Below are 25,739 nucleotides of genomic sequence, written 5' to 3' on the forward strand. Positions count from 1 at the left end.
TGCTCTCAACTTCCCTTTCTTTTTCTCTAAAATTGGTATAATTATAGTTTGGTCCTCATGAAGTTATAAAAAACATTAATTGAAATAATAAAATGGACACATTTAATACACAGTAATCACTCTAAATGCTTACCATTGTTATTTTAAATTAGGCATTCATCTCTTGGCCTAATTACACATTTTGTTGGAGAATGTGTATACAATCTAGTGATTCACTCTGGCTTTTTTTGTTTTGTTTTGTTTTGTTTTATTAAGCACCACAGCAGATTTACCACTGACATACAGGTTTACACCACAGATAATTTGCTTCACTCATAATTGCAGCCAGCGTGTCTCCCTAAAGATGGGCAGAAAGCCGACTGGATCCATATACTCCCTTCATCCAGAACTTTATATTTCACATTGTCTGGATGTGACTTACATCATAATTGCTCAAACTGTATTTTGTTATGTGTGAAAAACAAATGTCTTCTTATGTCCTCAGTAATAGAAAATCATTAAATATCTTGCAGCTGCTTAATCTTTTACTCAAGATATTTAGTATCGAAAACTAGAGTAATGGAGGCTTTCTTCTTTCAACTCTTTACTCTTAGCCATTATCATTCTTTCCTAAAAAATCAACATTTTCCCAAGGCATTGAGCATCTTTTCTGTAGGCTATAGTTGAGTCTTTCACATCTGGAAAATAAGAAATTGGAGATGGGTACAAACCTTGGCACTGATGCTAGGTGATTTACAAGTGTGTCTCGCTCCCATGTGCAGAGCTTGGCTATACAGTGCAAATCTTGTCAAAAATCTGTTCAATGATTAAAGATTTATTAAGCACTCTGCAATGTCCTATCTATTTTTGAGAACTCATGAAAGAATGTCACCAACCTCCTGGAGATTATAATCCTCTAAATCAAAACCAAAAACCATTATCTCATTTTCTTCTGCTACTTTCTCATTGTAGCAGAGATATCTGAGTTTCATGGGAAGCGTACCATAGGGTAGGAAGCAGAATGCAGAAAATAAGGCTTTTAGGTTAGAATTCAGAATTATTTATCATCTGCTTAATGTAGAAATTCTACTTTCTAGCATAATTACATGGTTATGTCACAGCTGAGATTATTTGACAAAATAAAATAATGTTAGTTACAAAACAAGGTAATTAATATCTTTGATAGCAGTTATGTTGAAGAGATCCACATTCAGTTACAACTAGTGGTCAAAAAATATTTCTTTCAAATTTTGTTACGTAAAAAAGTGCTTTCACGTTACTGAACACTAAAAATTGTTCTGTAAGATATAACAGACATTACTTGAGCTCTAATTGCCCCTTCTAGCCAGTGTGTGAACATAGTTTCATATAAATCCAACTCTACCCAAGCATAGTTGTCTTTTATCCACGCAGAGTTCAAACAGATGTGCTCAATTTTTTATGACATCAATTATCTATAGAGAATAGAGATTGCACAGACATTTTCCTTTAAAAATTTGATATATGGTTAAGACATATACACTTTCATAAAATCAACAAAACAATGTACCAAAATTCTATAGTAAGTCCACCAGTATACCAAAAAAATTAATAACAGTTTATTTTCCCTTTACTTAATGTATTTTATATTCAAGTAAAAACTCAGTGGATATAAGAAGGCAAGAACAAAAGTTGAATATACATAATTGTTACAATGAGTGTTCTAAACACAGGTGATAGAGCCAGGGCATCACAAGCCTTAAGTAACTTTTTTCTTCTCTTTTTGTATCTATTATACTTTTATTTTACAAAATCAGTATCATGCTTATCTACAATTTTGAATTCTCTCTTTCATTCAAATTTTCATTGTAACTTGACCCTTCTCTCGTGTTATTGAGTATCCTCTGAAAAAACTTTAGTGGCTAATTGATATTTTATGAATGCATCATTATTTACTTATCTACTCTCTATTTTTAGAAATTTTTTTGTTTCTATTTTGGGCTACTATAAAAACAGTGGAATGAACATTTTTGTACTTACATTTTTAACAACTTCACTGATGCATAATTGACATACAATCAACTGCACGTAAAGTGTGTAACTTGACAAGTTTTCATACATGTGTACGGCCCACAAGGCTATCACTACAATCATGATAATGCACATATCTATCATCCCAAAAACTTATCTCATGTCCGTAACAGTCCCTCCTTGCTTTTCACCCTCATCTCCAGGAAATCATTAGCTGCTTTTTACCACTATAGATTAGTTTCAATTTTTTATAATTTTACATATTGGAATCTCATAATATGTACTCTTGTGTCTATTTTTTTCACTCAACATAATTACTTTGAGATTCATGCATGTTGTTTTATGTATGAGTAGTTATTCCTTTTTATTGCTGACACTATTCCACTGCATGGACATACCAAAATGTGTTTATTCATTCACCTGTTGACAAGCATTTGTGTTTTTCTAGTTTTTTGCTGTTACAAATAAAGTTCCTATAAACATTCATATGCAAGTCTCTGTATATACATGAAGTTTTTTTGGTATACAATTGAGTTTACACTTTGTTCTTGTATCCTGCTTTTATTTCTTTGGGGAAGATAACTAGGAGTGGAATGGCTGGGTCATGTGATAGTTGTATGACTTTTTAAGAAACAAATTAGCAGTATATGAGCATTCCAGTTGCTCCACATGCTTACCAACACTTGTTATGATCAGTCTTTAAATTTAGGCATTCTAAACAGAGTGTGGTAATATCATATTGTGTTTTTAATTTGTATTTTACTAATGATTATAAGCAAACTTTCATATCCTTATTTGCCATCTGTATTTGTCTTTGGTGATGTGTCTGTCCAAATCTGTTTCCCTTTTTTAAAACATTGAATTGGTTTGTATGATAGAGTTGTGGGAGTTCTTTACATATTCTCAATATGGGTTCTTAACAGGTAAGTGATGAGCAAATATTCTCTCCCAATCTGTGCTTGACTTTTCAGTCTTTTAACAGTGACTTCTAAATAGTAGATATTCTTAATTTTGGTGAAGTCCAACATACCAAGTTTTGTTGTGTGGAGGGTATTTTTGGTGTCAAACCTGAGAAATCTTTGCCTAACTCAAGTTCATAAAGCATTTCTCCCATGTTTTCTTTTAGAAGTTTTATATCCCTGTGTTTTACATTTTGGTCAATGATTCATTTTTTGTTAATTTTCTTACACTGCCCAAGGTATGGAGGTTCCCTTTTTTGTTTGTGTATTGATTGCACACTGTTCCATTACCATTTGTTGAAAAAAACTGCCCTTTGTCTGGTAAATTCCCTTTGTACCCCTGCAAAAAACCAATTGACTATATATGTGTGGAGATCTAGACTTTCTGGTGTTACTATTCTGTTCTATTGATTTATTTGTCTATCTGATGGCAATACCATACTATTTTGAGTACTGTTGCTTTTTAATACATCTTAATGTCAAGTAGTATTAACCCTCCACTTTTGTTCTTTTGCTTTTCTTGACTACTTTAGGTCTTTTGAATTTTCATATGAAGTTTATGATTAGCTTGTCGACTTTGACAAAAGGCCTGTTGGGTACATGATTGAGATTGTGTTCAGTCTATACATCAATTTGAGTTTAATTGACATCTTAATAATATTGAGTCTTCTGAGCCATAAACATGGTATATCTTTACACTTATTTAGATCTTTAACTTTTCTCAGCAGTGTTTTGTAGTTTTCAGTGTACAAGTCTTGAATAGTTTTTGTCAGATTCATTCCTAAGTATTTCATATTTTTGATGCTATTATAAATGGAATTATGTTTTATATTTTAATTTCTGATTGTTCACTGCTAGTGCATAGAAATACAATTGAGTTTACATTTTGTTCTTGTATCCCACAATTTTGCTTAACTCATTTACTAGTTCAAGTCATTTTTAAAAATATATTTCAAAGGATTTTCTACTTATAAAGACATCTGCAGATAAAGACAATTTTATTTCTTCCTTTTCAATGATTTCAAAAATTTCTTTCAAAAATGACATTTTTTTTTCTTATTGCATTGCTTGATACTCTAGTATAATGTTGAATAGAAGTGGTAAGAGTAGACTTTTCTTGCCTTGTCAATCTTACAAAGAAAACATTCAGTCTGCCTTTCATAATTAGGTATGATGGTAACTGTAAGGCTTTTCTATAAAGAAAAAAAATTTTTTTCAGGTTGAGGACTTTTCCTTCTATTCCTAGCTTAATGTGAGTTTTTATAAGGAATGCATGTAGGATTTTGCCAAATGCTTTCTTTGTATCTATTTAGATGATCACATGTTTTTCATTTTAGTCTGTTAATATGAATTACATTGATGGTTTTCTAATGTTAAAACTACCTTGTATTCCTGGGGTAAACCCACTTGTTATGAACTATTATCCTATTTACGTAATGTTACATTCAATTTGCTAAACTTTTGTTGAGCACTTCTGCATTAAGTTTCGCAAGGGATATTGGTGTGTACGTTTCTTTTCTTGCAGTGTTTTGGTATCAACATAATGCTGGCCTGCTATGAGTTGGGAAGTATTTATTCCTCTGTATTTCCCCTGAAAATTTTTGTAAAATTAGTATTATTTCTTCCTTAAATATTTGGTCAGAGTTGCCGAAGAAGCCACCTGAGCCTGGAATTTTTTTGTGGAAAGGTTTTAATTTCAAATTTAATTTATTTAATGGATATAGGATTATTTAAGTTGTTTATTTCTTCTTAAATGAGCTTTCATAGTTTGTGTCTTTCAAGGAATTCATCTATGTCATCTAAGTTGTCAAATTTATTTGCATAAAATTTTTCATAATATTCCCTAATTATTCTTTTTACACTCTGTTGAGTCCTTAGTGCTGTTAGCTTTTCCATTCTTGATGCTGGTCACTTGTTTCTTCTCTCACTCTTCTTTTTTGTTGTTTTGGCTAGAGGTTTATTCAATTTAGTTGATTTTTCTCAAAGAACCAGTTTTTTGTTTCATTTATTTTCTCTGTTTTTTTTTCAGTTTTCTGTTTCACTCATACTCATTCTGATCTTTATTATTTCATTTCTTCTGCTGATTTTGGGTTATATTTGCTCTTTATTTTCTAATACTTCAGATCCTTCTTCTTTTTGAATATAGTCATTTTAGCACTATAAACTGTCTTTTATGAACTGCATTGGCTGCATCCCATAAATTTTGATACACATTTACATTCAGACTAAAATATTTTATAATATTTTGTTTACATTTACATACAAATTGAAATATTTTATAATTTCCTTTCGATTTATTCTATTACCCAGGGGATGTTTAGAAGTGTGTTATTTAGTTTCCAAATACTTGAGAAGTTTCTAGCTATCATTCTGGTTTTTATTTCCTTTTTTTTTTTTTGAGACAAAGTCTCACTCTGTAGCCCAGGCTGGAGTGCAGTGGTACGATCTCAGCTCAGTGCAACCTCTGCCTCCCGGGTTCAAGCAATTCTCCTGCCTCAGCCTCCTGAGCAGCTGGGACTACAGGCATGTGCCCCCATACCCGGCTAATTTTTTGTATGTTTTAGTAGAGATGGTTTCACCATGTTCGCCAGGATGGTCTCGATCTCCTGACCTTGTGATCCACCACCTCGACCTCCCAAAGTGCTGGGATTACAGGCATGAGCTACCGCGCCTGGCCTCTGTTTTTCATTTCTAATTTATTTCGATTTTGGAAAAATAGTTTACTTTATAAAACTTAACTTCTTTTACATTTATTTAGATATGTTTTATGGCTTAGAATGTTGTCTATCTTGGTAAATGTTCCATGTGTATTTGAAAGGAATGGGAATTCTGCTGCTGTTGGATGGAGTGTTCTTTAAGTTCCAGTCAGGTCAAATTGATTGATAGTGTTGTTCAAGTCTTCAATATACTCACTGATTTCCTGTCTATATGTTTTGATTGTTGAGAGTGCACATTCATTTTTGCATTACGATACCATTTTATGCTTCATTAAAGTTTTGTAGGAGAACAGTGCTGTCATGTGACTCAGCCCAAGTGCAGCATTGGTACTGCAATAAAACCTAAGCCATGACCTTCTGAGGCTGGAGAGTAATATCCCCTTAAATATCAGCATCACTATGAAAGGAGAACCAAAATCTAACTGGTACAAATATCTAGCCAATGTTTGTGGAATTTTTGAAAGTTAAAGAGTCCTTTTGTTAAAGATTATCATTCAAAATATAGTACATTCAAGGGGAGAAAAGGATGATATGGCAATCTCATAACACTGATACATAGTTCAATATACTATTCTACTTTAATATGCTTAACATTTTTCATATGTAAAGCTTAAAAATATATAAGATAATTGTCCCCTGTTTCTTACAAAGGGGACTGTGTTTTCTTTACATATAGTTCCATAAAATAATGCAAAGTTATTTTAAATCATGAAAACAAACATTATTTCGTAACTATTTTCGTATATTGGTAAATCTGCGCAAAAAATTTTGGAATTCAACCCTTGACAAGCTAAACTAAAAGAGGCAACATGATGTCTACAAACACATTTTCCAAGTATTTCAAGGTCCATGATTTCTGTGGTAGGGATTGTACTCAGAGACTAAAGACAATTCTATCCCTATCCTAGAAGGATTTGATGTGATGGATCCTCTGATGTGGCATCCCTTGTACAGGGCCCTGAAAAAACAGAAAGAAAATCCATACATGTTCGGACCAAAAGTAGTCATGTAATGTTCAGTTCAATAATAATGGTTTAGGCTTAATTATAGGAGTGGAGCAAGGTGGGAATGGTGAGTATATCATGCCCATGAGACTTGAAAGAATGACTGTGTCAGATGTGGGTTGAAGCCTGATAATCTCATACTAACTGAAACCTGTTTAGAGTGTGCACTAATAAAATCCTGGTGCATATTAAATAAGCCACAGCTCAAACTGTGTTTAGTATCACAGTATGAGGAAAAATTATACTCAGATATATTACTTGTCAGGGCAAGGGAAAGAAAGGAATCCTAGTGGTGACTTTTAAGATACTATTTCCAGCAACCAAGGTCCTTGTTATGGACTGAATGTTTCTGTCCCCTAAAAAGTTTATATATTGAAATCCTAACCCCTGATATGATAGTATTATGAAGTGGAACCTCTGGGAGGTGATTTGGGCTCTAGCCTCATGAATGGGATTAGTGCCTTTATAAAGGAGACTCCAGGGAGCTCTCTCCCTCTCTTTCTGCCTTGTGAGGATATGAGAAGATGGCAGGTTGCAACCTAGAAGAAAACCCTCACCAGAACCCAACAAGGCTGGCTCCTGATTTTGGGCTTCTGGAACTGTGATAAATGAATTTCTGTTGTTTATAAGCCACCCAGTCTATGGCACTTTGTTAAAGTGGCTCGAACGAACTAAGACAGCCTTTGACTGTATTATGATGTGAATAATCAATCCAGATGTGAGAGTATCTTCAGATTCCCGAGGATACATTCCGTGACATGATGGGCATTTTGTGCAACACTCAGAGAATGAAAAGGAGATTTGGAAAGTGCAAGGCCTTTATGAAATTAGTACAGGAGATTTCAAAATTTACTTTGTAGATATAATTGTGTTTGTATTCCCTTATCAACATGAAACTTTTTCCTTTCTTCTTTTCTTCCTTTTGTCCTTCCTTCCTTTCTTCCTTCAATTATTTTTCTTCAATTCAGTGAAATGTAGAGAAGATATCCCTTGTTAATATTTAAAACAAACAAACAAACACAAAATACATGTATCTGGCTAGAAAATATTAACTTTAAACAGGGCAAAAATATACAAAACAGAAATTGAAGCTACCTCTCCCCACCTGAATGACCCTTTCCCATCTAATCTTTCACCTCAAAGAAAATTGCTATTTAACAAAGTCTTAGGCCGGGTGTCATGGCTCATGCCTATAATCCCAGCACTTTGGGAGGCTGAGGCAGGCGGATCATGAGGTCAAGAGATCGAGACCATCCTAGCCAACAAGGTGAAATCCCGTCTCTACTAAAAATACAAAAATTAGCCAGGCGTGGTGACGTGCGCTTGTAGTCCCAGCAACTCGGGAGGCTGAGGCAGGAGAAGTGCTTGAACCCGGGAGGCAAAGATTACAGTGAGCCGAGATTGTGCCACTGCACTCCAGCCTGGTGACAGAGCGAGACTCCATCTCAAAAAGATACATATATGCATATACATGTGTTCAGATATATTTTCAATCTATTTTTCTTATTTGCTAATCCATAGAACAGAGCTCACACTATACACACCTCTTCACTCATTTTTTTAACTTATTACCAAATACTGAGAATAATTTCATATACGTATATTACCTTACCCTTTTTAGGGACCAGTATTTACACTGATGGATTTAACTGTATTTTATTTCACCAATCCCTACTGATAGGAATTGGTCATTTAGTTTGTTGCCATTACAAATAATGCTTTAATTAATGAGTTTGGTGTCCATGTCCATAGATCTAGGTCAACTTCCATCACTATATTCCTATAGTAAGTTTCATACAATGGGCTTGCTCCTTCAAAGGATATATGCAATTAAGATTTTTATCCCAAAGTACCAGCTAGTATATTAAAGAAAGTTAATTTTTTTTTTTTTCACCAGGAACACATGCACTTTATTGAATGACATTGTAGAAAATTGTGTGAGGATAAAGGGCTGATACAGGACTGGGTTCTGGGGGCAGGGCAAGGAATGGAAGGTGGAGTACATGGGAGACACGTTGTGGACAGAGCTCCTGGCCTGGATGCTGCCTCCTGTTCTATCGATAGACTTGGAAGATCAGCACTGAGATGAAGATGAGCAGAATGGTCAGGAGGATGCCCAGAGCCAGGGCTCAGATGTTCAGGCACTTGGCAGTGGAGACACAGGCCTGGGCCCCAGTCAGGTCGCCAACCACCTTCCTGTCCATAGACTTCCTGTCCTAGACTTCACGGAGTGCTATGAAGTCCAGGCAGCAGGAGCTCATGAAGAGATGTTGAATAGGGACCAGATGACGTGGTCAGGCACGGAGGTCTCACTGCAGATGTGGATCACGGTGAACATCAGAGAAACAGGGTTGTGGGGCGCCCCCAACACAGCCACCTCATGCTTCTCCTTGAGCGTCTCATAGTTGGTGGGGTGGCCAGTGTTGGTGGGAGTGAAGAGGGTTTGGACAGTGTGGTTCATGGTATCCAGGGAAAACCAGCTGTGTTTGGGTTGCTGGGATGGTTCTCCAAAAAAAAAAAAAAAAGATTTTTATAGATAAGAACAAATTACTCTCCAGGAAAGCATTCAAAGTTACACTTCCACCAAAAGGGTATAAGAGTGTTTTTTCCTCCGTACTTTTGCCAGTACTCACCATTCAACTTCTTTCCTTCTTCTTTTTTTTTTTTTTTTTTTTTTTTTTTTTTGCCAATTTGATAGATATATTATGTTTTGGTATTCATTTCCTTTATTATAATCATCTTTTACATCTTTCTTCCCCATTTGTACTTTTGCTCTGTAAGATGGATGATCTTATCTTTTGCCAATTTTTCTATTGATTTGCTCACCTTTCAGTTCATTTGAATGAGCTCTTTGTAAATCAAGAAAATTAACCTGTCCATCTGTCAAAAGTTTCTAATGATTGAAATAAATTATTTTCTTCCCTTTATCTTAACAGATAGACTTCTTAAGCCCTCTTATACAAAGAATTTCAGCCTGATTTCACTTTAAAATGAGATATAGGCAATAACAAAAGCCAAATTGTCACCTACTTTAAAGGATAAGTGAATAATAATAAGGCAGCATGATGTACCCAAGGGAAATTTGAGTGATCCTAGCTGGAAAAGAAACCAAATATTCATGCCTTTATACTCTGCACAAAACTTGCACACCAGAACTTTAAAAGATGACTCTTTGAAAGTAGTTCCTCAGTGTCTTTCATACTCCTTGATCTTCCAAATTTTAAGTGACGCTGTTGACAAACTTTAATTTTCATTTTAATCATCTTAGCCTCATTATGAAATAGTGTTATGCAAATATTTAAGTATAAATGATATCTACATATGCTAGAAGACAAGTCATAGTTCAGCAAGAGAAGCATGATATAAAAAGGCCATTATGATGAGAGTCAGTGGACTTGGATTCCAGATGTGCCCCCGTCACTCCTTTGCCATGTAACCTTGGGTTACATGGGTAACTCCCTCAAGTTTCTGTGGTTCTATTTTCTCATCTATAAATTGTAAATAATAATAACTTGTATTCCTAGCCAATACCTTGTTTTGCTAATTAAAAGAACTCATTAATTATTTTGCAAACTATGCAACACTCTCGATTACTGTAATCATTGGGAAGTAACATATCTGTAGATTACTTTCAGCAATGTCTTATTGCCATTCTCCAAGTTGTGAAAGGTTCTGGTACTGATTACAAAATCTATTTTGAAAATTTCCCATGGTGAATATAAACAAAGTCTTAATTTCATTTTTTATTTCCTTCACATTTAAATAATTAATGGCATATTTTGATTAAACATGTTAGCTTCTTATTTCATCATGTCCAATATATGTCTTCAAATATAGAGGTGATTAGAGTTGGAATCATCAACAAATCCAAGGCAATCCTTACAAAAATAATTTATCTGTTATGGGAGACAAAATATTTAAGCTATATAATGTAAGACCTAAAAGAATGCTATTAAATTATTGCATAAGTGTTTCTAAGATGTTTCTATCCTAATTTCTAAACATTTAGGGAAAGCTATTCTGTCTTTCAAAAAAGGAATCATTTCAGCCTGGGCAGCATGGCAAAATCCCATCTCTATGACAAACACAAAAATTAGCTGGGCACGGTGGTGCACTCCTGTAGTCCCAGCTACTTGGGAAGCTGAGATGGGAGGATCACTTGAGCCTGGAGGTTGAGGCTGCATTGAGCCGAGATCACGCCACTGCACTCCAGCCTGGGTGACAGGGTGAGTGAGGCCCTGTCAGGAAAAAAAAAAAAAAAAACCCAAAAAACAAACAAAAAAGATATAATTTAAATACTTAAAGTTTACAAGGCTTAGGTAGTCCCAAAATATACATCACTTCCAGAGATGTTTACATTGAAGCTAAGAGATGTGAGCCATTTTAGTGATTTGAAACTTTATTCAGAATAACTTCTTGTCATTGAAAAGGACATTATTAGTTAAGTGCAAATGGTCGACATTTTTGAAATTGCATATGAACAGTTCAAATAATCTGAGAAGCAGCCCTCATTCTGGAGTTTCACATAGCATACAAACTCAGGTTACTATTTCTTAAAAAATTTTCCTTAAAAAGATGATGAGTTGGGATAATTGTACCAGACATGGTAAACAGGACATACTGTTCAATAGGTAGCAATGCCTCCAAAAGATGTCTGTTCTTTCCTGTTTTACACACACATGCATACAAACACACATACACTTACTCATATTTCCATTTGGTGCCTGCTTCCTGAATAGAACCTCAAACATGAGAAGACAGAGGGAGTTTCTGAGACGCTGGTAGATTATTTTCTTAGGAGCCATTGCTTCTTGGTCTCTTTTTTTCCCAGATCAGATCTGCCCTTCTTAGCCTTTGTTTTGCTTGGCCTCTTCTCATGATGGCAGTAGTAGACTTCGATCTTTCCAGAATAAGTATACAACTGGACATTATTAGGCAAGTAATCTGATTTTGGTCTCGCCTTATGCATGACCGCTTTTGACTTCCTAACTTTCAGTAGCCTGGCTCATGTTTTTAGAGTATTAATTATTTTCTTAGAAGATTCTATATGTTCCTGGCTTTCAGATTAGCTCTATCCACTATCAGTACCTGACATTAACAGGAGTATCTAAACTCTATGATGCCTCATTGTATACAATGCTTTGTATGGATCCAGTGTGTATTTCACCATTATCTTAACTGCAGTTATTGTCACTGTGAATGTCATTATAACATATAAAGGTCTACACCATCCTTGCCTTGAGCCAAGACTCAGAAACCATGCCTCCTTTTCAAGTCCAAATGACCCCCTAGCTAAGCCTTCTGCATTTGCAAACCAGGATGCCACTTGTTTACCATCTTGAATAAACAGATGCTTTAACATCTGAAGAATTTCCAATAGACTGTATGTCCTTGTGCCTTTTGGACAATGTTTTTCAACTATTCTTGGATCTTTCTTACTTCTACCTCCTTTTCCCTCCTTGTTTTTTTCTTTAAGCATTAATCACTACCTGACATTATTTTACATATTTGTTTGTTTATTATCTGTCTCCCTAAATAGACTGTAAGTTTCATGAGTTCAAAGTCCTTGCCCTTTTTGTATCCCTCTGATACCTAGTACCAAGAATAGTGACATAATAGATGTTTACTCAATATTTGCTGAATGGATGAATGAATGATTTTTGTAACCTTGGACAAGTTACTTCTCTTTTTGAAGCTTCCCTCTTGTTGTTTGCGAAATGAGGATGTTAGACTAAATTAGATGATTTCTAAGAACCGCTTACATTTTATGGTTGGAATTCAGAATACAGGTAGCTAAGTCCAGTCAGGACAGTAATGGAGAGCAGCAGACAGTTGCAGAGAACAAGTGATCTGGGTGCTATCCTGCACTGGGGGAGGGTCAGGGAAAGGATCTCTAAGGAAAAGGGAATATACCATGTGCACATTCAAGAAAAGAGAAGTTCGGGCAGAGGGAACGGCAAATGCCAATGGGCTAAGACAGAAGTGTGTTTGGTGTGCTCAAGACAAGGCAAAGAGGAAGGTGTAGCTCAAGTACAGTGAAAAGGGGAGAGTTGGAAATAAGGTCAGGAAGGCAGCCAATGGCCAGATTATGTGGGATATATGTGTATGTGTGCTGGGTATGAAAGGGAATGTAGGTGTGATGTGGTATGGGTAGTGCATGTGTGGCAAAGTATTGCGTTTGTGTGGTGTATGTGCACATAGTATGTATATGTGTGTGGTATGGTATGTGTGTACATGGGTTTGATGTGAGAGGTATGTGTGTATATGCTATTGTGTGTGTGCTATGATGGCATGTGTATAGCATATTTTTCTGTGCTTGATGGAGAGGAGAGTATACATATGCAGCACGGTATTTATGTATGTATCTGTGTGGTGTGGCATGTGTATGGTATATAGTGTGTGTTTGATGTGGATAGGGAATAAAATATTAGATGATGTGTGTGTGTGGTATGCATTGAAGTTACTGCTCATGTTACAACAAAAGCTGATTAAAACTCATCCTGCCAGGGTAATTGAAAAACCCAGCTTGAAAATAAAATAAGCATTCCATTTTTTGGTGCTTCCTTCTGAACAAGCTTCCAGGATTAAAAGACTACCTTGCATGTGTTACTGCACATTAATGAGGAATTTTGCTTATCAGATAGCCTAGATTTTTAATAATGGATTGATGCTTTCTGAAAAAGAACATTGTTTTGCTTTTGCTACATCATCCTGATCATTGAAATCTAATCTTTTTCAACATTGTAAATATATAATGCAGCAAAGCACAGATTCTAAAATAAATCCATAATTTAAATAAGTACAGAGTTTTAAGATTCATTTGGTTATAGTTTTGATGTAAAATGTGGGTTTGAAAACCCAGGGCTTCTTGACCTATATTATCTAGATTTTTATGCCCCTGGCATCTTGAACTGCCAAGAAATATATATATCAAAGTGTCAGGGACAGCAAAATATGTTGTCACTTTCAACTCTGTTTTATGCATTAATATTTGTACCTAAAATCTCTCTTCTCATTCGATCAATGGAATGGGATGATATACTGTCTCCATTCTGACCCACATAGAAAACACAACCAAGATTGAAATACTAATGATTTGCTTCACTGCTGATATTTCAGTTATCTCAGACGACAGTGAAAATGCCTCACGTCTTGACAAAAGATAGGATAGAATTTTCCTCTAATCATAATTGTAGTGGTTGCACGCAAAAAAAGAAAATATATCCAAAATACAATGAATAAACAGGGAAAGATGCAAAGGAAGTGAATCTCCCTTCTCTATTTAATACAGTTGACTAGTTTGTCCCTATGTGTACCAAAATACGTTTACCTACTGAATATCCTGAGCAAAACAAAACAAAACCTTCTTAGGTAAGATGAGTGTATTCACTGAAGTGGCCTTCAACTAGGGATCATTTCTAAAACATTCTACATGCCTTTAAGTTGTTTCATACTTAAGAAACTGAATTCATTGGAGGTACTTAAAAGGATGAGGCTGTATAATGGTTGATCACTTCAGCTGGGCAAGCAGAAGATCATGATTTGAGTCCTGGCTTTGCTCTTTACTAGTTATAGAGCCTTGAGAAGGCTGCTTAATTTGTTCCTCACTAAGTGTCTGTTTAAGATATAACAGGGAGGAAAAAATGATGGAATAGGAGGTCCCTTGATCATATTTCCCCAGAGCAACAAGAATTTGGTAGCCATCCATGGACAAAAGTGCCTTTGTGGGAGCTGTGGACCCCAGTTTGCAAAACCCAAGCACAGCCTAAGACCAAAGATGGCTCCTTTGAAAGGGCAGACTCACACCTAGGTGGTACGCTCACCAACTATGGTCCTGTGACAGAATCAGATACATTCTGTTCCTCTGTGGACTCAGCTACAGCCCCATTTGGCTTTGGTCCTGCCACCAGAGCCATCTACCAGGGGATCTGGGAGGACTCACACCCACCTGTGCTTCAGGTGACAGGCCTGTGACCTGGCTGTGGATCCTGAAGCAGCTTGGGACCCAGCTCCAAGCTCTCTTGGCTGTGGTCTGAGAGAAGTCCTGCTCACACAGGAACCTGCTGGGAAACATGCCCATCCATGCCTTGAGAGGCCCACCTGTTTGCCTGCATTCCACAGCAGACCTTCAAAGAGCCCTAAACTTGCTTCCAGGCCCTCTCAGCTGCAATCGGACTGCAGTCCTCCCATCCCAGGGATGTGCCAGAAGACATACCCATTTATGTCACTAGAGGCAGACTCACTGACCTAAGTAAATCTTAGGCCAGATCTTGAAGCAGCCCTGTGACCCAGCTTCAGCACCACTCAGCTGCAGTCCCAGGGCAGTCCTTCCCAACAAAGGACCCAGGAGGAGGCACCTTCATCCGTGACCCAGGAGGCAGGCCTTGAGCTTGTGTGTGGACCCTGAAGCAGTCCTGTGACTCAGTTTTAGTCCCTCTCTTCTGCCCAGTGAACCAGTGGGAACCCTCCCTGAGACCCTGCGAGAATACCAATCCATGCATCTGGCAACAGGCCTGCCAGCTGTAGACCAAACTTTGAAACCTGAAGTGGACCCTTGTCCCAGAACCAGACCTACTGACCAAAGACTTAGAGACAGTTGATTTCACTCAAGGACCGGAGAGGATCCATTCTCACTTGAGCCTCTGTAACAGGCCCACCAACTTCAGACCCCACACTGGAGCCAGCAGCAGTCACATTGCCCAACTCCAACCCCATTCAACTGCAATCCTGGTGGCAATTCCATCAGCCCATGGACCTAATAAGAGGTCCTTACCTGCTGAAATCAATCTATAAAGACTGGAAAAGGTGTTTGCTCCTTCAAATGCACAGACACCAATGCAAAGCTACACAGATCAAGAAGAATCAGGCAAACATGACACCAAAAGAAACTAATAAAGCTCCAGTAACCAACCCCCAAGAAATGGATATGTATGAATTGCCTGACAAATGATTCCAAATACTTCCTGACTGTATCTTTAAAAAACTCAACGAGATGCAAGAGAACAAAAACAGATGCAATCATGTAGACAATCCATAAACAAAATGAGAAGTTTAATAAAGAAATAAAAACCATAGAAAAGAACCAAACAAAAATCTTAGAGCTGAGGAATATAATGACAGACCTGAAAAAAAAAATTCAATAGACAGCTTCAACAACAGAGTTGATCCTGCAGAAGAAAAAAATCAGCAAATCAAAAATAGATTATTGGAAATTAGCCAATTAGAGGAACAAAAACAAAAGAAGAAATTAAAAGAATTAAGAAAGCATAAAGAAGCCATGAGACACTATCAAGCAAATGAATTTACAAATTGTGGGAACAGAAGCAAAAGAGAGAAAGAGGCAAAACACTAATTTTAAGAAATTCATACACAAATCAATACATGTGATACACTATATTAACAAAAATAAAAATAACTGTATGATCATTTCAATAGAAGCAGAAATGCATTGACAAAATTCAACATCCTTTTATGATGAAAACTCTCCACTTATTAGGTATAGAAACAATTTACCTCAACATAATAGAGGTCATATATAGTAAACCCACAGCTAACATCATACCCAACTGTAAAACACTGAAAGCTTTACCTCTAAGATCAGGAACAAGGCAAGGATGGATACCCATTCTTGCCGATTCTATTCAGTATAGCATTGGAAGTCCTAGCCAGAGCAGTTAGGCAAGAAAAAGAAATAAAATGCATCTAAATTGGAAAAGTAAAAGGTAAATTGTTTCTCTTTACAGATGACATGATCTTGTACATAGCCAGTCCTAAATATTTGACCAACAAACTATTACAGCTAATAAATGAATTTAGTAAAGTTACAAGACACAAAATTAACATACAAAACTCAGCTGTGTTACTATACATGAATGACAAGCTTACATGAATAAAAAACTATTCATAAAAGAAACTTAGAAAACAATTCCATTTATAATAGCATCAAAAAATAAAATATTTAGAAATAAATTTAACCAAGGAGGTGAAAGATATGTACACAGAAAACTATAAGACATTGATGAAAGAAATAAGACACAAACAAATGGAAAGATATCCCATGGTCATGGAATCAGAAAAATCATATTGCCAAAATTTCCATTTTATTTGAAGCAAGCTACAAGTTCAGTGTAATCCCTATCAAAATTCCCATGGCATTTTTCACTGAAAAAGAAAAAAAATCCTAAAATTTACTTGTAAACAAAAAAGACCCTAAATAGTTACAACAATCTTGAACAGGAAGAACAAAGCTAGAGGATCATACTTCCTGACTTCAAATCATGTTACAAAGCTGTAGTAATCAAAAGAGTATGGTACTGGTGTAAAAATAGGCACATAGATAAACAGAACAGAATAGAGAGCCCAGAAATAAACTTTACTAGTCATTGCCCTAGTGGAAACTCTCTATGGCAGCTCTGACCCTACATTTCCACTTAGCATTGCCCTAGTTGGGGCTCTCTGTAGTTACTCCACCCCTGCAAAAAAATTTTATCAGGGACCCCAGGCTGTTTATGACATCCTTTGAAATCTAGGTAAAAGAAACCGTGCCCCCACAGTTCTTGCTGTGGGGCACTAAAAAATTAGCACCACATGAATGCCACCAAGATTTATGGCTTATACCTTGTAGAGTGGTGGGTTGAGCCACACCTGGTCCCACTTGAGCCATAGCTAAGACAGCTGAGGAGCACTGCACTGAAAAGTGGGAAGGAGACACCTAGGAGGCTCTGGGTAGAGAGCCCACAGAGGGTTCTCAGGATCATCCTTTGAAACTATTCTGCCCTCCTAGAGCTCTGGTCCTGTAACAGGAGACACAGCCTCAAGGATCTCCACATGACTTTGAGGTCATTCTCTTATTGTCTTGATGATCCTTTCTGTTCATACTAATCTCCTTAACAGTCTCTTGGTCACACACTTGGTTTGCTCTCCTGAATAGGCTTTTTTATTCTTCACATGGCCACGTTGAAATTTTTCAAAATTTTTCCGTTCTGCTTCTCCTTTATAGTCATACATTGCGTTTCTAAAAAGGACATTGTCAGGCAATTTTGTCATCATCTGAACATCACAGAGTATACTTACACAAACCTATGTGATATAGCCTACTACACAGCTAGGCTACATGATGGACCCAAGGGAACACAATGGTAACTATTTGTGTATCTAAACATATCTAAATAGAAAAGAAGTAAGGTGAAAATAATGTATTATCATCTTACGGGACCACCAACAGCAAACTTAATCAACAAACGTTGTGTGTGTTCTGTCTGCTCCACCAAGTGGCCATTCCCCTGTCTCAAAATCCCTTGGGCCTTCCTATTCCCTGAGACAACAATATTTAAATTAGGTCAATTAATATTTCTACAATGGCCTCTAAGTGAAAGAAAAAGTCACAAGTCTCTTACTTTAAACCAAAAGCTAGGAATGATTAAGCTTACTGAGGAACCCATGTCAAAAGCTGAGATAGGCTGAAAGTTAGACCTCTTGTGCCAAATAGTTAACCAAGTTGTAAATGCGAAAGAAAAATTCTTGAAGCAAATTAAAAGTGCTACTTCAGTGAACATACAAATGATAAGAAAGCAAAACAGCCTTATTTCTGACATGGAAACTATTTTAGAGGTCTGGATAGATGATCAAACCAACCACAGCGTTCCCTCAAGCCAAAGCCTAATCCAGAGCAAGACCCTAAATTTCTTCAATTCTATGAAGACTGAAAAAAGGTGAGGAAGCTGCAGAAGAAAAGGTTGAAGCCAGCTGAGAGACTGGTTCATGAGGTTTAAGGAAAGAAGCCATTTCCATTACATAAAAGTGCAAGGTAGAGCAACAAGTGCTGATGTAGAAGCTGCAGAATGTTATTTAGAAGATCTTGCTAAGATAATGGATGAAAGCAGCTACACTAAACAAGATTTTCAATGTAGATAAAACAGCCTTCAATTGGAAGAAAATCCCGCCTAGGACTTGCATAGCTAGAGAGAAGTCAGTGTCTAACTTCAAAGCTTCAAAGGACAGGCTGACTGTCTTGTTAGGTACCGATGCAACTGGTGACTTTAAGTTGAAGCTAATGCTCATTTATCATTCTGAAAATCCTAGGACTCTTAGGAATAATGCTAAATCAACTCTGCCTGTGCTGTAGAAATGGGACAAACCCTGGATAACAACACATCTATTTACAGCAAGGTTTACTGAATATTTTCAAGTCCACTATTGAGACCTATTACTCAGAAAGATAAATTCCTTTTACAATATTACTGCTTATTGACAATTCACCTATTCACTCAAGAGCTCTGATGAAGATGTACAAGGAGAAAAATGTTGTTTTTGTGCCTGCTAATACAACGTTCATTCTGCAGCCCGTGGATCAAGGAGTAATTTCAACTTTCAAGTCTTGTCATTTAAGAAATACATTTCATAAGGCTACAGCTGCTATAGACAGTGATTTCTCTGATTGATCTGGACAAAGAAAATCGAAAACTTTCTGGAAAAAAATTTACCTTTCTTTGATGCCAGTGAGAACATTCATGATTCATAGGAGGAAGTCAAAATATCAACATTAACAGAGTTTGGAAGGAGCTGATTCCAGTTCTCATGGGTGACTTTAAGGATTCAAGACTTCAGTGGAGGAAGTAACTGCAGATGTGGCGCAAATAGCAATAGAACTAGAAATAGAAGTGGAGACTGAAGAGGTGATTGAATTACTGCAACATCATGATAAAACTTGAACAAATAAGGAGTTGCTTCTTATGGATAACCAAAGAAAGTGGTTTCTTGAGATGGAATCTACTCCTGGTGAAGATGCTGTGAATGTTGTTGAAATGACAACAAAGGATTTAGAATATTTAGTAAACTTAGCTGATAAAGCAGTGGCAGGTTTTGAGAGGATTGACTCCAGTTTTGAAAGAAGTCCTACTGTGGGTAAAATGCTATCAAACAGCATCTCATGCTACAGAAAAAAAATCTTTCATGAAAGGAAGAGTTAATTGATGAGGCAAACTTCATCGTTGTCTTATTTTAAGAAATTGCCACAGCCACCCCAATCTTCAACAACTACCACCCTGATCAGATTAAGGCAAGACCCTATACCAGCAAAAAGATTACAGCTTGCCGATGGCTCAGATCATTATTGGCATTTTTAGCAATAAAGTGTTTTTAATTAAGATATGTACTTTTTTTGGATACAATGGTATTGCACACTTAATAGACTAAAGTATAGTGTAAACATAACTTTTATATGTGCTGGCAAACCCAAAAATTCATACGATTTACTTTATTGTGATACTTGTTTTATTGCAGTGGTCAGAAACCAAAGCCACAATACTTCTCAGATATACCTGTATGTGATTGGTTGTTGACTAAAACATGACTGTAATTATAAATTCCATCTCTGAGTCATTTCTTTCCTCTTGCATCTTACTGTATGCAGTTTAAAGTAGCCTAATAGCTTCTACAATATTTTGTTTAGTAATTTATTTAGATATCCTAGTTCATTGCTCTTTTTTTTTTTTGAAATGGAATCTTGCTCTGGTGCCCAGGCAGGAGTGCAGTGGTGCAATCTCAGCTCACTGCAATTTCCACCTCCTGGGCTCAAGCAATTCTCCTTTCTCAGCCTCCTAAGTAGCTGGGACTATGGGCATGTGTCACCATGCGCGGCTTATTTTTGTTTTTTGTTTTTTAGTAGAGACAGGGTTTCACCATATTGGCCAGGCTGGTCTCAAACTTCTGACCTCAAGTGATCTGCTCGCCTCGGCCTCCCAAAGTACTGGGATTACAGGTGTGAGCCACTGTGCCTGGCCTCATTGCTCTTAAATGTCACCTTCCATAAAGCCCTCAGCCATAAACACAATTCAGTCATATTCTTTGCAGTTATATAACAAGCATGGGCTTTACTTCAGTTTCCAATTCGTTGTTCCTCAATTCCATCTGAGATTTCCTCAGAATGGCCTTTACCGTCCGTATTTCCATTGATATCTGTTTACCATCCATATTCTATTTCTATTGATATCTATTTACTATCCATATTTCTGTCGATATATATTTACCATCCATGTTCTGTTTCTATTTGTCTATCCATTTTCTATTTGTCTATCCATATTCTATTTACCATCCATATTCTATTTCTATCTGTCTACCATCCATATCCTATTTCTATTGATATCTATTTACTATTTACTATCAGTATTCTATTGATATGTATTTACCCATCCATATTTCTATTGATATATTGTATTCTATTGATATTCTATCACTTAAGTAATCCCTAAGAAGAATTAGGCTCTCCCTAGTTCTGGAGTCTTCTAAGCCCTCACCAGAATTGCCTTTACTGCTTTATTCATGCCAAACTAGGCTTTTTCTGGCCTGCCCTTCCAAATTCTTACAACCTTTACTCATTATCCAGTTCCAAAACCACATCCATGTTACCCATTATTTGTTATAATAACAGCCCCACTTCTGGATACCAATTTTCTTCATTCCTTTTGTGCTGCTATAACAGAATACCACAGGCCCAGTAATTTATAAATAAAGGAAATTTATTTCTCATAGTTCTGGAGGCTGGAAAGTTTGATGTTAAGTTGCTGGCATGTTGTGAGGGTCTTCATGCTATGCCATCGCATGGTGGAAGACAGAAGAGCAAATGAGGACAAGAGCAACAAACAGACAGCACCAAACTTACTTTTATAACAACCCATTTTCACAATAATGAACCCACTTCCACAATAATGACATTAACCTATTCATGAGGGAGCCTTCATAGCCTAATAACCTTTTAATGGTCCCATTTCTTAATACCATCCCATTGATAATTAAATTTTATCATGATTTTAGAGGGGACATTAAATCCACAGCAGTTAGTATAATCAAATTATAACACTTGGAAATGAGAATGGGACCAGCTATTCCTAATGCCCATGGTTTCTTGAAAAAGTGTGGATACTAGAAAAAATTTAGAGATTTAGAGTTCTGTTAGAAGAGAGTGAGTGCGGACTAGCTATAGGGCAGGCAACCAAAGGTATCTGCTACAGCAAATTTACAGGCAGAGTAGCACAACATGAGAAGCAATTCACCACAGCCCCTGAAACTCCCAGTCTTAATCCAGGGTTTATTTGTGTCGCCTCAGTTTTCTAGAGTTAAATGACTCCTAGGAGAAAAAAAAAAAAGACCCAAAGAGCCAAGTTTGATGTTCATACAGGCTTTATTTTTCAATACTTTGTCCAGTTGTTCACCACAAAGGAAAGCCTTCTCTACTCTAGGAAGGAAATGCACCCTTAGTTTTACAAATTTATTCATCATTATTTCAGATGTGCCTACTCCATCTTCCAGATTTTGGTGCTGCTGACTAGAGTCTCTTAAATTGTTTGAGTATCTCTGTTACCAGAGGGATCATAGCTGTTTTCAACATTTGTCACCCTTAAGAATCTTTTCTCTATTTCATGGGATTTTACAAAATTAGCACCTGTTGACCCCTTTTTTTCTCCTTCCCCATCTCCATTTCATTTTCCACTGTCCTCACTCCTTTAGGCTTGGTAACGTTCTAAGGGAAATGGCACTGCTGAGAATCTTCCCCAGGAAGCTCAGTGGAGGATACCATTAGTCTAACAATCCTTTTGGCTATTTCCAGTCTTTTCAATTTACAGAAATAAATCTGTGCTCTCAGCAAATGGAAACGACTTTCTAGCTGTTATTTCTCAGTTTAGACATCACTCAATTACTTTCATAATTTGGTATTTTGTATCTAGCTTCCAAATACTCTAACCCAGAGCTGACAATACACTTCACTTACCTTAAGTGCTTTCCCTCCAGAGTTATCCCCACTTCATTGTGTGTAAACTACAGGAAGAAACATTGACATCCTCACCCCAATTATGGCTCCATTCTCTCTCCCTTTGTCTAATTCCCTGAGAAGCAGCACGATAGTTGCCTCACACTTTCTGCTACCTGTTATTAGTTCCTTATTCTGCCGGTCCCTGTTAAGTGATTTGAGATAACTGTCTTTTTCAGGCGGGCTTACACATTAGTAAATGGCCTACCTACAGGTGCACTTATGTTTCAGGGTAATTTTTTCAGACAGGTCTTTAAAAGTTGACTCTGAAGCCTGTCAACTTGAAGGGCGAAGAGTTAGGAGTATCACAATCATTTTATGGCAAAGATTTATGCTTTAACATGTGAGCTTTTTGTTTTAATAGCTTTTTCTTTTTCTCTGATTACAAAAATAATACTTATTCATTGTGGAGAATTTGGGAGAAAACATGTTTCATTTATATAAGGACAGGCAGCTGTTAGAAGAGATGCGGAGGAGTATATTGAAGGCAAACATTCTAATGAATAGACTAAATCACATTCTGTACTCACACAGTTACTGTAATATGGATTCAAGGCAGAAATACAGATTGTCAGTCCTTATGCTGGCAGTTTATCAGTTGACACTTATTATTAACAGCTAAAACATCTTAAGATATTTCCTTTTTTAACCCATCCCCTCAAGCATTTATAAGATATTTCTTAATGAAATATGAATTTTGTTAATTCAACAAATGTTCAGTATTAATTAGCTTGATTGTAATAATAATTTCACAATATATCTATATATCAAATCATCATATTGTACATCTTAAATGTGTAGTATTTTCATTTGTCAATCATATTTTAACAAAGTTGGAGGGGGAAAATGTTCAATAACAAATATATACATATGTATTTAGTTTCTGCTACTATAATAGTTCCAGGCACTGGAACTATTACTTCAGGGAGTATGACAGTAAATAAAATAAAGCCCTCATGGAGCTCATATTCGCGTAACTAAGGCAGCCAAAGAAATACGCCGGGCACAGTGGCTCAAGCCTGTAATCCCAGCACTTTGGGAGGTCGAGGCAGGAGGATCATGAGGTCAGGAGTTCAAGACTAGCCTGGCCAACATGGTGAAATCCCGTCTCTACTAAAAAAGAAATACAAAAATTAGCTGGGCACAATGGTGGGTGCCTGTAGTCCCAGCTACTAGGGAGGCTGAGGTAGGAAAACTGCTTGAACCCGGGAAGCAGAGGTTGCAGTGAGCCGAGATCGTGCCACTGCACTCCAGTCTGGGCAACAGAGTGAGACTCTGTCTCAAAAAAAAAAAAAAAAAAGAAAAGAAAAAGAAAAAAGAAATAACTCTATAAGATGCCTCTTGAACAGAAGCCTGAAGGAAGTGAGGGACTCACCCATGTTGATACATGGGGGAGAGCATTTCAAGCAGAGAGAAGAGCAAGTAGAAAAGCACTGAGGTAGGAGCTCGTGGGGTGTGTTGAGCAACGAGGAGCTCATGAAGCAGCACAGAGGCCAGTGTGACCTGACTGGGGTTAGGAAGAGTCTGGTAAGGAGATGGGGTTAGAGAGGCATAATAGGGTCAGATCATGTAGGCTTAGGCCATGTGGAAAGGACTTCTAATTTGACTTTGAGTGAGGTAGAAAGTCCTGGAGAATTTTGTGCAGATAGGATAGGACTTAATTTTTAAAATTAATATAAATGGTAATAAGCGAACAATTACAAATGAACAACATGACATAAAGGGAGCACAGAGGAAAAGAATTAACATAAGTAACTTTGGAAGATAGTATTTTGACTGTATACTGTGTTTTATTCTGAGTTCTCCAGAAAAGCAAAACCAATAGGATATTATTATTATACATATATACTCTCTCTATATATATATGTAATATATACACACATACATATGCATATATTTATAAATATACAGTCATAGGCTGCATAACAACATTTTAGTCAACTATGGACTGCATATACAACAACAATCCCATAAGATTAAATTGTATTTTTACTGTACCTTTTCTACATTTAAATATGTTTAGATACACAAGTACTTACCATTGTATTACAATTGCCTACAGTATTCAGAACAGTCACATGCTGTACAGGTTTGTAGCCTAGAAGCAAAAGGCTGTACCATATAGTCTAGGTGTGTAGTAGGCTATACCGTCTAGATTGTGTATGTGTAGTCTACGATGTTCACACTAAGGCAAAATCACCTAATGACACATTTCTCAAAGCTTGTCCTGTCATCAAGCAATGTGTGACTGTATATATAAAGAGATGTATTATAAGGAGTTAGCTCATGTGGTTATGGAGGCCAGGAAGTTACAAGATTTACCATTGACAAGCTGGAGTCTCAGGAGAGCGAATGGTATAATTCCAGTCTGAGTTTGAAGGCCTGAGAAGCAGGAAAGCTGATGGTATAAATTCTAGTCTAAATTCAAGTCTGAAGGCCAGAGAGGACCAAGGTCCCAGCTAGAGGACCATCACATAGAGAGAAAGAATTCTTTCTTACTTAGTCTTTTATTCTATTCAGGCCTTCACCCAAATGAGATGAGACCCACCCACACTGAAGAGGGTTATCTGCTTCACTCAGTCTGTCCACTCAAATGTTAACCCCATCCAGAAACACTCTTACAGACACACCGGAAGTAAGGCTTAATTGAATATCTGGGAACCCTGTGGCCCAGTCAAGTTGACAAGTAAAATCAACGTCATATACTGTAAAACAAAGACAACTGATATACATAGATAACTGAATAAGTTATTTATTCATGTCTTCTTTACAGTAGAATTCCAATTTATAAATGCAGACAGATGGTAGAAATAGAAAATCACTCTTTGGTAAACACTATAGTAATAACTGTTACAGGCTAGCAATGTTGATGGATGTTTACAATTAGTAAACAAAAATGTGATGAGAAATAGGATATTTGCAGAGTCTCAGATTATCTCCCCACAAGATAATTTTTAGTTACAACGGGGAAAAAATCATAAATTCCAGGTGGAGAAACTTGGTCAAGACCACATAATCAAAGTCAATATTGCTATTTGTAATATGAGGTTTATTGAAATCATGCACCTCCTGAGATGTACACTGAGAAGGGCACAATATTGCTTCTGGAGTCTTCTTGCCAAAAATTGATAACCTCTGTTGAATCATGAGAAAACATCAAACAAACCAAAACTGAAAGACTATTCAAAATATTAAGGTCATAGAGAGTAAAGATAAAGGAATTGATCCAGATGGAGGAGAATAAGGAGACAGGAAAATTACACAC

The 25,739-nt window shown here is 36.7% G+C and overlaps 2 protein-coding genes and 1 pseudogene across 2 annotated transcripts in view; 2 read left to right on the top strand and 1 right to left on the bottom strand.

Moving 5' to 3' along the window:
• Positions 1–25,739, top strand: part of SLC48A1 (solute carrier family 48 member 1) — a 1,155,028-nt gene that overhangs the window by 465,980 nt on the left and 663,309 nt on the right. The gene's annotated exons all lie outside the window — the stretch shown is intronic.
• Positions 1–25,739, top strand: part of PCED1B (PC-esterase domain containing 1B) — a 134,227-nt gene that overhangs the window by 18,640 nt on the left and 89,848 nt on the right. The gene's annotated exons all lie outside the window — the stretch shown is intronic.
• On the bottom strand, positions 8,615–9,207 carry LOC126930197 (interferon-induced transmembrane protein 3-like; annotated as a pseudogene).

This window comes from Macaca thibetana, chromosome 11 (assembly GCF_024542745.1).
Source record: "Macaca thibetana thibetana isolate TM-01 chromosome 11, ASM2454274v1, whole genome shotgun sequence".
Classification (NCBI taxonomy): Eukaryota; Metazoa; Chordata; class Mammalia; order Primates; family Cercopithecidae; genus Macaca; species Macaca thibetana.